This window comes from Helianthus annuus, chromosome 14, assembly GCF_002127325.2.
Source record: "Helianthus annuus cultivar XRQ/B chromosome 14, HanXRQr2.0-SUNRISE, whole genome shotgun sequence".
NCBI lineage: Eukaryota > Viridiplantae > Streptophyta > Magnoliopsida > Asterales > Asteraceae > Helianthus > Helianthus annuus.
Window position 1 is genome coordinate 128669348 of NC_035446.2, and position 13898 is coordinate 128683245.

Below are 13898 nucleotides of genomic sequence, written 5' to 3' on the forward strand. Positions count from 1 at the left end.
TTGTCGAAAATCTTTTTGGATTTTTGAAAATATGAAACATAAATGCAAAGACAGAAATTTAAATGCAAAACAAACATATTTTTGTGAGTTTGTGCAAGAGGATCATATCAGTTTTTGAGACATAACACAAGCACCGTTAAGCTTTTAATCGTTTTAAGTTCTAAACGATTCACGTAGATTGACGATATAATTGTCCTCTTAAATTTTCATACAATTTTCAATCTATTCAGGATACTATTTAGGTGTTTTATGAACTTAGTTCGATTCATGTGTCCCACCTCTTGAATATACTCCCGTATCCAGAATCTCAATTATTCAGTCTTACAGGTATGAACACTACATTGATGTCTGTACATAAATTAGGGGAAAGATGCGAGAACTGAGGGATCTCAGGTCAGAACTTCCGTTCAGCAGAGAGATATCAGCTTCGACTTAGCAGTGTGTCCCCTTTAGAGGATCTTTTCAGCTACAACAGATGATTATCAATTTTATTGTCTAATCAACTGAGGGCTTTATGCTATATTTCAAGCATTTTGTGGAAAGTATTAGCCAAGGACTAGGTCAGAACTACCGTTCAGCAGAAGTCCCGGAATAATACCCCAGACATCATAGAGTATAAACACCTAGTATATCAGAATACGAGACCTTTCAAACGAGATTTCAGGGGTTACCTATATATCCAAGTAGTGTTCCCCACAAATTTCATAAGTTTGAAATTTTAGGTTTATATCCCGAATAAATCTACTAAATGTACAAAAACCTATCGTCACATCATCAGTGAGACCGTTTATCACATTTTACATTACATTTCTTTAGCGTGCTGTGATAGTCCACTGATTTACTATCATTTCCTCTTTATCACAACAAAACTCGTTTTTAACTTTTTCAATGTTTTTGACATTTTCAAATTTTCGATTTTTTTTAAATTTTTCTCCCCCTAAAATCAAAATATGTTTCAATTTTGATTTTCTGGGAAAATTTGAAACAAACTGTACAAACTTGATAACCTGATGAGAATCACTTCAATTCTCTATCCACCTGGCATAAACAATCAGAACTCCCCCTCACAACAAACTATTTTCCCATTGTGATTTCAAAACACTTAAGTTTGTTTTAATCAAAATGGCTTTTCCGGAAAACTTAGTTTGTTTACCAAACAGTTTAGGTACGGGGTTACTTCATCATCTTGTTTTCTACACAAAAGTAGGGAAATCCAAGTACAAGTTAATGTCCTTGATTTACCATATGCAGTCCAGAATCCTCTGTACCACTTGTAAAACATTCACAAACATAACCAAACCTCTTTACCGTTTGCATGATTGACGTTACCGAATAAAATTCAAGAAAGATGCCGATTCATGCTCCACGATACCATCTTGGGATCTCCGGCAATTCCTGCAAAATCTTCAAACACAGATTTAAAAAGATGCCGATTCATGCTCCACTCTTACAAACCTGGGAGCTCCGGCAAGTCAGGTTTTTCATTTAAAAAGATCCACCCAAGCCCGACCAGCCTTGGGTGTTTTCGGCAATTTTACCTCAACCAATGGCTCCTCTGGCTTTGACGAACCAGAATCATTGCCTGAATGTGGCTTGTCTGACTTTACTGAATCAGATTCATCGCCGACATGTGGCTCCTTTGTTTTCGAAGAAACAAATTCATCGCCAGGAAGTGAAAACTTCACTTTCTTCTTCTTCTTATCCTCTTTAGTCCTCAGATTTGCATCTGAAGAATTCATCTTGCTTGACTTTGCAGCCGAGGAAGTTGATTCATCAGAACTCTTCTTCGAGCTGTCGGGTGAACCCGAGGACAAAATCTTTTCGAGATATTCTCTCGCTTTCTTTCTCTTTTTCCTCAGTCTGTCTTTCTGCCCCTGTGAAAGTTTAACTTTCTTTTCCTGAATTGACTGTTCTTTGACTTTTTGACCCGAAGCTTTCAATTCTTTGGGCTTGACAACGACTGGTATCTTCTTTGCCATTTTCTGAGAATTAGCCCTCAATCTGTCATTCGATCTTCTTGGGCAATCTCTGGCAATGTGACCTTTGATATTGCAATTATAGCACCTCCTGGTCTCATAACTCCAGTATTGGCAGTTAACAGCAATGTGTCCGTGATATCCGCAGCTGTAACACACTCTGTTATCGTACCTATCACCATTTTCACACCAAATGCTCAGATCATAGCATTGTCTGGCTTGGTGATATTCCTTCCTCAGGTTTGCTGGTTTTGACGCTTTAGCACTGTAGTTCCTCCTGCACACAATAATTTTTGAATTTTCATTTTCTACTTTTTGTAATTTTTTCTTTTGATTGGATGATCGTACTGATGGGTTTTTTCTTTCATTTTTAAATTTTTGTTTCTGTTCTACAATCTTCTTCACAGGTTTTTGCTTAGAGCATTCACCTTTTTCAGTTGATTGCAGAACAGTTTTCTGAAATTTTTCTTTCAACTTTAAAAACAATTTTTGTTTTTCTTTTTTAACATTTTCATCATCAGACTCTGTCTCAGACTCATCTGCTGAATAAAATTTCTCATTTTCCTCATCAGTTTTCTCATCACAATCTTCGACTTTGACTTTGTCAAAGTTTGTAGCCTTTTCACTTATCGGAACTGAATTGATTGGTTTTGGACAGGGAAAATTCAAACTGTCAGATTTAGTCACAAAACCTATCAATTTCTTTTCAAGTTCTTCAATTTTGTTCCTTGAATTCTCAGCTTCACTTTCAAGTTGAGATATTCTCCCAAAATGAGACTTGATAGTTTTTTCATTATCATTCTTCAAATTTTCAAGAACAGATTTTTCATTCATCAAAACTTTTATCTGTTCCTGAAATTTTGATTCATTCGCTTTCAGATTCTTGTTTTCAAGTTTAATCCAGAAATCTAAATCTTCTAAAGATTTCTGTTTGCTTTCCAGCTCTTTTACCAACTCTTTGATTTTCTTTTGAGCACGTTCACCTTCTTTTTCAAGTTCGATAATTTTCTGAAGATGGGAATTTATCATTTTCTGTTTTTCAATGTTGTTTTACTGAACACATTTCTCCCATCTTCAAGAATTATCATTTGCCCTTCAAATTCTTGATGTTTCAATGCCAAACTGTTAAAATCAACCAACAGTTTGTCATTTTCAGCTTTCAACTTCTCACAATTTTCTTTCAGAATAAGAATCTGATTTTCAGCAACGTGCTTCTCGTCTTTCAACTTTTTGACTTCGGATGCCAAACTTGCCATATCTTTCACGAGTTTGTCATTGTCTGTCTTAAAGTTGTCACATGTTGAGCACATTGTTTCATTCTCCACCGATTCTTCAGCTTTTGAAGTTTCTTCTTCCTTTGCTGTGAATGTACCTGCACAGAACATTTTAACGAAATCAAGAGGATTTCCATTATTATCAATATAACAACCTCGTTTGAAATCGTATTTCAGCACATGTTTTGCCCTGATACATTTACCAATCCTTTTGATCATCTCCTCAAACACATCTAAACTCAAATCTAGCACATTACTCTCCAAAACCTTGATTATATCTTTCTTTCTCTTTCTGATTTCAAGTTCATGAGCTTTAAGTTTGCTGATGAATTGATTTAGAGGTAGTTTTGAAAAATTTGAGTTCTCCCTTAAATTCTTCAAACATTCACTCCATTCAATCGGTAATGCATCTGCAAATTTCTCCAATTTCTCAACATTTGACGGATATATCTCATGATCTTTCAGATAATTCAGTAAAACACTATATCGGTCTTTAAGATCATCCAACGTTTCGTCTTTCAGACACACGAAATATTTGAACCTTTTTGCCCATCCATCTTTGCTCACTTTTCTATAACCCTCATCTAGAAATCCGTTATTCCGGTTATTAAATCTTTCGAAATAATAGTTCTCCTGTTCATCAAACATCATTGCCATGTTTCGCAAAACAAACCGACACGTGTTTGTTGACGAATAAGCGATCTAAATGTGACAGAAAAGCGGACCAATCAGCACTTGGACACAAGAGCAAACTAATTGGACCAAATAAGCGAACTATAATGAACCAAATAAGCGGTTCAGACTAATCGTCCGAATAAGCGATCCAGAAATGATCCAAATAAGCGATCCACAATCAGTCTTATAAGCGGTCCAAAGCGGTTCGAATAAGCGGTTCAAACAAGTTCGGATAAGCGGTTCCTGATCGTTCGAATGAGCGGTCCACAACCTAATCGATCGAGCGGTTCAACTTCAATTCCAATTTTGACCCACTTAAACTTCGAATTTTGATCCTAAACTTTCTAGGGTTTATCTCGATGCTATTGCGCACAATCTGTGAGAATATGAGCGAATTCCGACCGTGAAATCTTCCCGAATCAGAAAAAAAAAGGTGTAGAAGTAAGAAAAAGTGATGAAATCCGGCTAATTTCTGCAGAGAACCTCCTCCTGAGCTCTGATACCACTTGTAGGATCGTATTCTGACCCAAACGAGTCGTTCAGAGGCTTTCTCCTTGGTTTCAGGTGCGGAATAACAAGAAACTAAGGTAGAAATAGCACGCAGATCACTTTAACTACTTGTTTTACTGATTTGACGCTGATTACACTTTAAATCTCGCACCGGCAGCACTTCGGCACGATTTCTATCACTGTTCTAACTTAGATCGCTCATAAGGGTATATATAGGCCTCTGGGACCGCTTATTGGACAGGCCCAATAAGCGGCCCACACATGCACACTCGAGCGGTTCATGCAACATGTCAAATGAGCGGTCCAAACATGTCCGCTCGAGCGGTCCATGCTCTAATGGTCCTATGAGCGACCCTAACATCTAATTTGACTCTATAAGCGATCCAACATCTAAAACCTATACATTTTCACTATTTCTAGTATTACGTGCCCAGATCTATCATTCTAAGACTGTGACTCGATACAAGACGGAATCAGCAGATGTAGTGCACCAACACGCACGAAAACAAGAGTGTTTTCACACTCTTCTAAGGTATAAAGGTTTTCACCTTTCTAAGTTTCGGGGTTTCCACACCCTCGCCTGTAGCGCACGAAACGTGGGTAAAATCCCCGGTAAAACTCAAAGACTTAAAGGTTCACCTTTTCAAGTCTTGAGGTTCTTATACTCCGGCTTAAATGCCTGGAAACTGGGTTTAGTCCCAATAAAATACAAATTTTTTGGATAATCCCAAAGTATATTTTCAAAAAACATAATCATTTACAAGTCTATATAAATTTTTGAAAAAGGATTGCTAAGTTTGAAGAATTGCTTAAGGATCATATCCCGGTACAACATACTGGTCCTGCACAGACAGGGGACATCCGTGATGGAACATGACGTATGCTGATACTATATCCGACTGGGGACATTTATGCTGGAGCAAGAAGGAAACCTATGCCAACATTATATCCCACTGGGGACATTGCGAATGATTCAAAGGTTTAAGAATGAAGATTATTGCCTAGGTGTTTCTGGTATGGATTCTTACTTTTCCTAAGTTTGAAGGCCTTATCTGAGTAAGTTAAGTTTTTATGAAAATTTGTATTTAACTAAGTTTTTGTCAAACATTCTGAACAAAGGTGACAAAGCAATTAAGTATCATACCAGTATCCTGATCAGGATATTCAGAACAAATTTTTCAAAATAACATATAACACGGAGATGAGGTCGAAAAGGTTAGTTTATTATTATTGGTCCAAAAAATTGTATTCTTGGTTTCATCTCAAAAAGAGACCCATTCACCAAGAACACAATTAAGTTTTTAAAGCATATTTACATAAACAGTTGAAGGCTTCATCCTGAAAACACAGGATCCCTCCACCTTCAACTGTCAAACTATTCTACTTGCAGGAAATGAAAATTGTTCTAAGTGCAGGACGACCAGATAATTTAGACCCTACAAAATACAGGTATCACTAAAGACAAACTAACCAGGATACAGGTTTAGTATATGTGTACGAGATACAGGATCTGGATACTTACCTTATTAGGGAAGGAGATCATGGGCTCGATGAATTCCATGAAGCCAAGGTCACCATAAGAGGAACCTTTGGCAGCAGCAGAGGGCTTAGAGCTGATGGCAACATATGGCTTCTTTTTCACCAAGACAGGCTTAGAAAAGCTGTCAAGCTCATCTGGATCAAAAGTAGCAGGGTCCTTGATGGAATCTGCGTAAAAGGGAGTAATTCTAATTTCATTACATGATAGTATTCTGAAGTAACCAAACCTATGCAAGAATATTTAAAACAGATATCCTTACCAGACATGTTGGAATGACTAAAAAAAATATATCCGTTGGAATCATGATATCCAACAGTTATATTTTGGGGGACAATTGTTGTTTTGGTCAAAAATCACTTAAAGATAATGCAACCAAACTTTATGTAAACGGGGAATGATGCTTGGTATGATGAACAAAGTGAAGGATCACTCAAATGTAAAATGCACAAGTGATACAAGGATTTATATGAGGAAAAAGCCCTTGATCAATGAATGATCTCCGGCATAAAAAACCTCGGGTGATGGAAACTACCGATCACCAAACTTCAATATAACAAATAATGGTTACAACTTCGGATGGTAACGAGCTAGGTACAAGGATCACTATAGTGTCGTATGCTAAAGTGTGTGAGAAATGTGTGTCCCCTTGTGAATGTTCAAGAGTACCATTTATACAAGCGTGTGTGGTTCTATTTTAGGCAAATCACCTAACTACTAGCTCGTTACCCCTTTAGAAATAGAAGTAAATTTAGCCTAAATAATCGCCCTTGAATTGTGCTGAGTTGCCATATTTGTCATAACGTCCATCTTTGATTATGCATGTGCGAGATTAGCATGACAGATTCCTTGTTTACGTTGCTAAGGCCGGATCCAACTCGTAATTCCTGCAAGATAATATTAAGTCCAAAGAGAACAATCGTTAGTATGAGGATCCTTGGAATGATCCGTGATCCTGATCCTGGAACTCCTCTGAGGATCACTATCTGCCAAAGAAACAAGGATCACTTGTTAGGATCACTTGTTAGGATCACATGTTAGGATCACATGTAAGGATCATGGGTCATAAAAATCTAGCCCTAACAATTGCCCCCAAAATATAAGGAGTATTTATGTAATATAAACGAGTTATATTTTGCTGAATCTTATCTATAACTAACTCAACGGATATATAGCCGTTAAGGTGGAACTATCCGTTGCGGTCTGACGTCATGGAGGTGACAGCCCTGCACAATCATGATTATAAATAGAAATAGGGATAGGATCGAATGCATTTAAATTCAAAGCAACTCCCTTTATAACCGTATTCAGAAGATCAACCAGGTATTCTCCTTTTCATCTTCTTCTCTCTTGCTCTGTTTTTCTTCTTCTTCTATTCTTCTGTAAAAGATGTTGCTCCGGAACTCCCCCTGCAAGGATCCTAAGAAGAACAGCCCCTTAAAGGGCCAAGGGATCATCAAAGATTCCCCCTCCGAGAGGTGTTGCTTCACCGATCCTCAAATCGATAAAATCCGTCGTTGTTTCCCGGCGGAAACCCTTTTCAAGTCTTTTAGTCCTACCGCATTGAGTGATTTTATTTCTGAGACTTGGGTAGCTTTCCCGGTCACTCCTTTCTTGATAGGATATTCGTATCCTTTTCCTCCATTCACCCAATCTTTTTTCTCCCTTACCGACATCTGCTATATCCAGGCTATGCCGATGATCTGGAGGGTGTTATACACCCTTGAAAGGATCATTGAGCAAGAGGGGATTGACCTTGGTATGGCGGAGTTGGGTGAGATGTATGATCTTACAACTTTGGATCCCACCGATATTTGTTCAAACGAAAAGCTGGAGAGGATCACCCTGTTTTCAAAGTGACCAAAAATGACACGAACTGGAAGCGCCGATTCTTTTTTGTTAGGAGAGATTCCATCCCTAATGGGAAGGATTTGCCCAAGGAGTGGGCTACCCATGGTAGGATAGAGGATACTGGAAGGATCACCATAGAACTTGTTCCTTAAGATAAGGATCACTAACATTTTCTTGTTTATTGTGCAGCTATATCCGTTGCTCATCTTAGGTTAACTCCTACTGCAAAAGAGAGACTCTTGGCCTTTAGGAAGCTTGATCCGGAGACAAGAACTTTTCAGGTTGCTATCCAGGATTCTCAAGAAGTATCCTCTGCCTCTGTCACAATGTCAAGTAAGTATCCTTATTTGAAAAGTAATTCTATGTAGGATTTTCAAGTTTAATTAGAATACTTATCTTATTTTGGTTGTGTAGGTGCTGGGAAATCCTCTAAGTCTGCTTCAAAGTTTGGTATTGATGATCTTACAAATGTCAAATCCTCAAGGAAGAAGACTCCTGCTGCTAGCCCAACTGCCTCAGCCCCTAAAGCGCCTATCAGGGGTAAAGGAAAGAAGAGAAAGGCCTCTGAGGATTTACAAGGTCTGCCCCTGCTCCGCCAACAGTTCCTGGATTACTTCAATGAGGTAAGGATCACTGCCCCTGTTTGTTATCCTGACAGTTTTGAGGATCACTTGTTCCTTATGTTATGCCTTGTTTTCCTTGCAGAAATTTGCTGAGATAGAGACTTATGTTGGCCACGTCGAGGATCAAGACCGCCAAATTGCTGACCTCCAACAAATGGGTGTGCTGAAGGATCTTAAGATGGTTGATCTTGAGAAGGAGCTCCGGGCCACCAAGGATGATGCTGCCAAAATGCTGATCAATTTTGATTATGAGAAGCATGAGATCACCCAGGAAGCCAAGGTCTCTGCTGCAATAACCATGTATAAGATCCAGCTGCAGATGGCTATGGAGGCTCAGGATCCTGCCTTCGACAAAAGCACATGGGATGTAGAGGGTTGGAAGGCGAGGCTGGCAGAGCTTGATGATGATGAAGAGGCTGAGGAGATCCCGATGCTTGAGGGTGGAGAGGCTGGCAAGGATCATGCTGGAGAGGCGAGTGGAGCTGGTGGTGATGGTGCAGCGAAGGATTGAGCTGCAGGATTGGGCGATGAAGGAAACTTCTAGACATAGCCGGAGCCCAATTTTTTTTTGTTGAGTGGTTGTTGATGTTTTAAAACAATTATGGTCTGTAATTTGAACAATAGTTTTAGGGTTAAGGATCCAGGATCCTTCAGACAATAGGTAGGACTACAAATGGTGGAGGGATCCTCTGTTTGGGGGATGAAGCCATTATGATCCTGCCGCCTTCTAATTTCCTGCATGCTATGACCGCACAAACAAATGACACCCTTTGCCAACCCATGTGGACGGGCCACGTTTTGCTGGTAGAAACGTGGGTTGGCAATTTTGACAACTTTGAAGGGTTTTAAACCTTTGTTAATAAAATGACTCTAATCTTTTTTGGCTTATCTCGTATTGTTATCCTTTTAATTTTCAATTGTTTTGATACATATTTGTTTGAGTAAGAAAAGTTAAGCAAATTATGTTTAAGAAATTTAGGATATGATCCTGGATCAAATATCCTATAATCGAAAATTTTCAAAGTAGTTTATTTTAAGGACCATAGATTCAGTTGTCAAAGTCTAAGGGTTATTCAAATAAATAATGAATGAAATTGAAAATAATTGAGGATCATACATGAGGATCCAAGTTAGGATCCTAACCTTTAGTCAGGATAACCATAAATGAAACTTCAATGGATAATAAGGATTAAGGATCCTTAATTGTTTAACTTCGAAAACCTGAAAAATAGAACATAACTTGGGACTAAGCCAATATAAAGGATAAGTTAGTAACTGGGGACATGCCCAAAGGATCACTGGGGACAAGCCCGAAGGATAACTGGGGACAAGCCCGAAGGATAACTGGGGACAAGCCCGAAGGATAACTGGGGACAAGCCCAAGGATCGTATGTAAACTGGAGTATGGCCCTCACTGGCGACTATCCAAACTTAGTGACATGAAAATGCCAAAACCTTAGCTAACGTGAAAACGTTAGAAACCTTAGGAACGGATGTATGGTACGTCTACCATTATACGTAGGATCCTAGGTATAGCCAGTACGATGAGGTTATCAGCCCCTAAAGCGAGTACTGGTCCCAAAGACGTGAACTATACCAGGATCATCGTGCGCTACAGGCGAAAACTGGGGACAAGCCCAAGGATAACTGGGGACAAGCCCAAATAACTGGGGTTGAACCCAAGGATCTGAGTTGCTTCTGAAGCTTGTCGACATTATGCTAAGGATACCTGGACTTATCAGAACTCAAAATCTCGTGAGAGAAGGATGAAGGATACATGATCCTTATCCTTATATAAGAAGACATGTAAATAAGAGTTCAAGCTTAGGACATTACCAGAGTAAGGATCATTGATGCTTCAGGGATCCTTGAAGGATACTTCCAATGTAAGGATCACTCATGCCAGAAGGATCCTGCTTACATGAAATATTTTTTCAAGTGGACAGCATTCCAGGCTCTTGGTAACAGATTACCTTCCACGGTAAGCAATCTATATGCCCCCTTTCCTGCTTCGGCTTCGATCAAATAAGGGCCTTCCCATTTTGGTGCCAATTTCCCATCAGCAGGATTGGTGGTATTTTGGAATGCTTTTCTCAATACCATATCCCCAACTTGGAATTTCCTTATCCTGACATTTTTGTTGTAAGCACCAGCCATTCTTTGTTGGTAGCTAGCCATCCTTATCCTAGCCAGATCCCTGATTTCTTCAGTAGTATCCAAGTCTTGAGCCAGGTTTGCATCATTTTCCTCAGGATCACGGGTACTTGTTCTAGCAGTTGGAACCACCATCTCTGTTGGGATCACTGATTCTGCCCCAAACACCAAAGAGAAGGGTGTTTGACCAGTAGCATTCTTGGGGGTTGTCCTATCAGCCCAAAGCACATAAGGCAATTCCTCTGCCCATTTCCCCTTCTTGGATCCAAGTTTCTTCTTCAGATTGTTGATGATGATTTTGTTGGATGATTCTGCTTGACCATTGGCCTGTGGGTGGACTGGTGTTGATGTTATCATCTTAATCCCCCAACTGTCACAAAAGTTAGTAGTCCTGCTCCCAATAAATTGGGAACCATTATCACATACAATTTCGGAAGGAATGCCAAATCTAGTTATAATGTTTCTCTTAATAAAGGATATAACTTCTTTCTCTCTGACTTGGGCAAAAGCTTCAGCCTCTATCCACTTGGAGAAGTAGTCAGTCATAGCAAGCATGAATACTTTTCCACCAGGTGCCTTAGGGAGCTTGCCAACTATATCCATCCCCCATCTCATAAATGGCCAAGAGGATGGTATAGGATGTAGAAATTCAGCTGGCTGATGAAGGATATTGCTGTGTCTTTGACAAGGATCACACTTCTTAGCATACTCCACAGCATCCCTTTTCATAGTTGGCCAGTAGTATCCTGTCCTCAAGATCCTTGAGAATAATGCCCTGCCCCCAGTGTGGTTTCCACAATCTCCTTCATGGAAGTCTTTTAACACTTCTTGAACTTCAGGATCCTCGATACATCTTAAATATGGTCCTGCAAGAGATCGCTTATATAGCATATTATTTAAGATTGTGAATTGAGATACCTTAATTCTGAAAGCCCTAGGATTTTCTCCCATAGGAATCTCTCCGTGTTGTAAGTATCTCATGATTGGTGAGATCCATGATCCTGAACAAGATTGAGTATCCTCACTAGGGATCATTACAGAATCCTCTTCTATTTCCATGGCCACCTGATTTTCAATAGCAGGAGCCAGGATATGGATGATGGGGATACTTATATCCTCTGGGATCTTCAAAGATGATCCTAGATTGGCCAATGCATCAGCTTCTGTATTTTCCTCCCTTGGTACCTGTGTCAAACTGAAAGAAACAAAGGAGAGTGCCAATTCTTTGACTATCTCTAGATATTTGGTTAGTTTTTCACCTTTAACAGCATAGGATCCATTAAAGTGATTAGTGATCAACAATGAATCCACGTATACCTCAAGATACCTGATCCCCATATGCTTAGCAATTTGCAAACCAGCAATTAAGGCTTCATATTCAGCCTCATTATTAGTGGCTTGGAACTCACAAGCTATGGAATGGGGTATTATGTCCCCCTGTGGCGATTTTAGTAGTATACCAAGCCCCGTGCCTTTAACATTTGAGGATCCGTCAGTATGTAGTATCCAAGGATCCTTAGTTTCATCCAGCTGCTGGACTTCCAATTCGGCTTCCTTTTGTAAATCACTACTGAAATCAGCCACAAAGTCTGCTAATGCTTGGGATTTGATGGCTGTTCTAGGCTCATATCTTATATCATGGGCACTAAGCTTTACTGCCCACTTAGCCATTCTTCCGGACATCTCTGGTTTCCTGAGGACATTCTTAATTGGGAAATTAGTTCTAACAACAATAACATGGGTTTCAAAATAATGTCTTAGTTTAGTAGATGCCATAATCAGTGCAAGAATAAGTTTTTCAAGGTGTGAATACCTGGATTCAGCATCAAGTAAACTCTTACTTACATAATAGATAGGATATTGTGTACCTTCATGATCCTTAACAAGGACTGCACTTACTGCTTTTGAGGATACCGCAAGGTATAAAGATAACACATCTCCTTTTTCTGGTTTCATCAATGCTGGGGCTGAGGACATGTATTCTTTTAGGGCTTGTAAAGCATTCTCATGCTTTTCAGTCCATTCGAATTTCTTGTTCTTTCTTAGGATATCATAGAATTCTTTACATTTTTCTGAGGATTTGGATATGAATCTGTTTAGAGCTGCTATCCTGCCTGTTAGCCTTTGCACATCCTTAGCGTTGGTAGGGGATTTGATATTCACCAATGCTTTGATTTGTTCCGGGCTTGCTTCAATGCCCCTCTGGGTTACCATATATCCTAAGAATTTACCTGCTTTAACACCAAAGTGACATTTTGAAGGATTAAGCTTCATGTTATAGTTATCAAGGATATCAAATACTTCCTCCAAGTCCCTTAGGTGATCCTCAGTTTTTTTGGATTTCACCACCATATCGTCTATGTACACCTCCATAGTTTGTCCAATTTGATCTTTGAACATCATGTTCACCAGCCTTTGATATGTTGCACCTGCATTTCTTAATCCAAAAGGCATAGCAATATAACAATATAAACCGGTTGGGGTCATAAAAGTCGTATCCTCCTGGTCAGATGGTTCCATCTGAATTTGTTGGAATCCAGATGATGCATCCATAAAGGTTAACAGTTCATGACCCGCCGTTGCATCCACCATGGAGTCAATGTGGGGTAATGGGAAAGGATCCTTGAGACATGCCTTATTCAAATCAGTGAAATCGACACATACCCTCTGTAACAACCCTCCCCCGAAACTATAAATTATTATTTTATTTAACCTATAGGAAACCCTAATTGAGACACCCAAGTAATTTGGCATAAATCCTAAAAATTTTAGAACAATCGGAATCAGGATCAGGACCCCTAAAACTCAGGGGGGGTAAACCCTAGCTTACGATTATCCATATAATACGCTGTCTAAATTGAATTTATAAAAACTGTCGACTCACCTGAGCTAGTTGGACACGTACCTACCCTACCCTAAAAATGACATCCCAGGCGATACGCGGGAGGTTCCCCGAATTCTTCCGCGACACGCGGGAGATGCAAATTTTCAGTATAAATAGAGGGCCTTGGGACTTGAATCTGGGAGTTGAAACGACGTAGAAATTCCAATTCTACGCTGAGTTATAGTTCGATTACTACAAAATCACTAATTAGTAGAGGGGATGCTGCTACGATACAGGGTATTAACTCGATCGCTATTACGATTCATTTTCCGACCGATCAATATATCCAATGGATGTTTAAGTGCCGCCCACATTAGGGTTATACTTTGTCGTTCGTCGTTAATTCGATGGATGTTTAAGTATCGTACTTTGTCGTTCGTCGTTAATTCGATGGATGTTTAAGTATCGCACTTT